The sequence below is a fragment of the Arachis ipaensis genome, chromosome B07 (assembly GCF_000816755.2).
Source record: "Arachis ipaensis cultivar K30076 chromosome B07, Araip1.1, whole genome shotgun sequence".
Classification (NCBI taxonomy): domain Eukaryota; kingdom Viridiplantae; phylum Streptophyta; class Magnoliopsida; order Fabales; family Fabaceae; genus Arachis; species Arachis ipaensis.
The window spans coordinates 108,178,537-108,182,762 of NC_029791.2; the positions used below are offsets into that span (position 1 = coordinate 108,178,537).

The 4,226-nt window shown below is 32.1% G+C and overlaps 1 long non-coding RNA gene across 1 annotated transcript; it reads right to left on the reverse strand.

Moving 5' to 3' along the window:
• On the reverse strand, window positions 675-2,881 carry LOC110264709. The gene is made up of 2 exons (XR_002350881.1): window positions 2,837-2,881; window positions 675-1,003 (listed from the first exon to the last, which is right to left on the reverse strand). It is a non-coding gene; the product is annotated as an uncharacterized LOC110264709 (long non-coding RNA).

Here is a 4,226-nt window from a genome sequence, read left to right on the forward strand (position 1 = left end):
AGTTATGAAAAAAAATTCTCTGACTTATTAACTTTCTATGGTCTTTCTTTTGAAAACAAGAATATAACGGATTCAAATAAAAATTATCTGACTTATTAGCTAGGAGCATCATCTTTATCTATATAGCTAGGAACATCATCTTTATCTATAAAATTGATATATATGCATAATAAAGAAATAATTAATAGTCTACTCTCATGGTTTCTAAAATATCAAAATATCCATGAATGTGCAATTTTAATGTACATAATACTAACCTGCTGATAAGAAAGATGGTGTGTATCACTGCCCCACTTAAAAGAAATAGTCAGGAATAATAAAGTGTAAATCTTGCACCTGAGATGAACATTGAAAAAGAAAAAAAATTAGCATACAATGAAAAATATTAGGCTGTGCCAAATTCCCAATTCAAATTACCTTTATTGCCAAAGAATGATAATATTATTATTAATCATCTTGTAATATGTCATCACTAATTAATTGATTAAAAAGCTAGTTAGATTCACTATTCTATTTTTTACAGACCAATTTAAAATATTCGATTAAAAAAAACTCAATTGGCAAAAGGTAGAATCAACCAAAGACCAAACATCTATGCAGCTCCTAACAAAACTCTCCTATTTCCACTTATGCAAGAACTAAAGAAACTATGCTCTTCTGCCTGGCAAAATGTATGCATTAAACAGTATCTATAAAAGAAACCTAGACATTTTAATGTACAATACTATGTTAGCTTGAGATGTTTTACTAGAGATTCTCAAAACATCATGAGAACCGTCTTTACAACTATAGATGCTACTACTAGAAAGGAACTTAAGGAAGTCAGTAAAAAACTAAAAATACATAACTAATAAACTAACGTGTTGTTTGCTACAAAATTCCATGACAAATATTTACCTCAATGAGAAGGAGTCATTGCAAGCAATGAAGTTGACCTTATTTTTTGTTCAGTGACTACATTCAAAACATGACATAGCAATAACCATCTTTGTTTTGCCAATACCTGAAACAATCAAGTTATTCAGAATTCATCTCCATGAATAAAGAATTGTTAACGGATAACAGAACATGTGTGTGTACCCTAAAAGCGAATTATAAGAGCAATCTCTTTTATTAAAAAAAAAGGGGGCAAATCTTTTTTTTTTGTGGTTGAAAAAACATTGGGGAACAAATTGTAATGTTAAATTCTTATAATAATACCAGAAATATATTTCATCAACAACAAAGACTTGTTCCACATAACATGAATTTACAATCGAAATGTAAAGCCATCATATGAGACATGAAAGAAAAAAGATTAACAGAAAACAAGAACAGAATTAACCGGTATATACAAAGTGTCAAGATTATGATACGATATTTATATTATCAAGCCATAGCTTCTTGTGCTTGTACATAAAAACACTACTTGCAGAAGTGAAAGTGATTTTCAATTAATATAAATTACATAAAAAATGGTGCCAACAACAATTCTTTGTAATTTTGATGAAGATCATGCAATGATTTATCAACAAACAGATAGCTTCTACAGTTACTCCCATTATACCAAAAAGAAAAAGTTAGTCTCAAATATTCATTTAAAAGCTACTGTAGAATGACATCACTAATTTTTTAGGCATTTCGTCAAAAAGTTTAGAAGGACAAAAAATGACCCCCAAGTGTTCCTAAAATAAACAAGTACTGCTGCTCATTGGAAAATGAGAGAATGTCATTTAATTCTGCTGAAGTTTGCAAAATTGTTTAGAGATGATTCACTTCTTTTTTTTTCCTAAATATTTACTCTATTTTATGTGACATCCTAGACAAAAGAAAGTTCTATATAAGTTTATTGTAAGGTAATCCTAGTTCAGATGGCCATAAATCCTAGAATGTTCATACGCTAGTACAATTCAGCAACCACGAACCAAATCTTAACAACTGCTCTCAAAGAATCTAAAATTCCAACCATACAAAAAGAAAGGCAAAAGAAATAAAGGATGATCAAGGGGAGAGAATAAAACATGCACTATTCAACCAACAACCAGACAGTAGTAACTGAGAATAAGTTACATGGTTAGAAAAGTAAATGCCAAATGCAACTGAAGATTCTAGTCTAGGACAGCATCAAAGCAATTTGCTTAAATGGCATAGATTTAGATACACCATCCACCCACCTCTGGCACATGGATGGCTATATATATGTGTGTGTAATAATAATAATAATAATAATAATAATAATAATAATAATAATAAAAGACATTCTATAAGCAAATTTGCAAATGAATGGTAAGTAAATAAAGGTAGAAAGCATTAGTTTCTTGTAGATGATGTTGATTTCAAATTTAGATACATAGTTATTTCCTAGAACTTGACACCAAAGCTATAATTTTCTAAACAAGAAAAAGAAGAAAAGAAGGTTTTAATGAAGCTTTAGAATCTAGTTAGTACTCCAAAGCATGGCATCAAGGAGAAAGAAAATAGGAGCTGCCCATGAATGCATAACTAAAATGATGGTTCAGTCGTACAAAATTAACAAGAACGACAATATTAACATTATGCACAAATCACCCCAATTTCTTTTCTTCCCTGATAAACATGACAAAAATAGTTCTATGCAAAAACATACAAAACCAATTTCACATGTAGAGAGCTTAGAATACTAGGTATTCGGGTCACTAAAAGGCGCTATTTATTAAGAAAATGCAAGAGAAAGGAAAAATATAATTTGAAAATAAATAAACGAAGCTGATGGTAAAATTAACATCTGTTTATTCTAGTCAAAATTGGGTACTTGAAACTGAAGATCTATAATATATGTTAGTAATAATTACAAGGAATGAGAAACAGATAAAATAACCAAGTCAGAATATGGGCCTAAAATGGAAGCAAATCTTTAGGAAAATTACAATATACACAACCCTGCCAAAAAGCCTCCACAAGTTTTCAAAAATTTCTTGAGATGAACCTAACTTTGAAGGCACAATATGCAACCTTGAATGTGATCCACCAGCAAGACCACTGAAAGATAACACGAAGGCATAAATCAGTGCAGTGGCAAGAAAGAAGAGAGCCTTAGAAACACGTTCTTTTTTCCTTGAATGAAAATTGAACAGGCACAATAATAACTTAAAACCTTCTACTACCAAGTTCAGTACATGAATACCATGTGTAATAAACAAATCCTTTCTCTTCGTGGAGAGAAATAAACTATGGAGAAGTTTAGGGACCAGGGGAATTGAGACAATGACATAAATATATTCTCTGGTTATAAGCCCAGTCATATGAAAAACGATGAAGCTCTCGATTACAGATGAAAAGAACAGGAGAATTTGTTAGAACTCATCAAATCATAAAGTAGCTTCTGATTGCGCAAAGGAAGCTGACGGCGAGACTCGAAGTAAGAAGACGACGAGCCCCAGGACCTGCTGCTACTGTCGCCGACGATGAAGAGCGCAACAAAGGCGCGCGACTGTGTGCAAGACAATGACGAGACAGAGAGAAACGACGACGACCAGTCTCGGAGACGAGAAGAGGGACGACGACCTTGATTACGAGATCGGAGACGAGAAAGAGAGCTTGAATGCGATGCCGAGACAGATGAGAGAGATCGAGTTCCAGCAGGAGAGAGAGGGAGAGAATAGGAAGAGGAAAGAAGAACAGATTCAAGAGAGGGTTTTTGAAATTCAGTTAAACGAACACTTTTAATTTTATTTGAAAATATAAAATTTGTTTATATTTTAAACGTATCGATACGTATGAATTTATTATGGTATCGAAGTAAACACTTTAGGCTAATATTATTGTGTAAAACATAGATTCTTTCTATACGTGTAGAAATCAGGTGTCATTCGTTTGTGTACGTTAGTTATTGTGCAAAGTATGTTACTAAATATAATGATTGGTTCTGGGAGTAGATCCTCTCCAGTGAAAAAAAAATTAGATGGTGTCTAATGTTTAATCTCATCCTTCATTATTCTCTCTCTCATTTAATTTTAGTCCTACTTATAAAATTAAAGGTAAAAGATCACACTTTATTCCTTCAAGTGTTAAAAAAATGGAGAGGATCCATTTCCAGATTAGTTCTGGTTTGAACTTTTACACAGACAAAGGCTGACATGATCAAAGAGAACTCAGATATTGAGATTTCATTATGCGCTTTAATGTGGATTGTTAGGTTGGTTAATTAAAAATGTTTAAAGACATGGTTATGTAAGAGGGTTGGGTTGGGTTGGAGGGTTTTTTTTTTT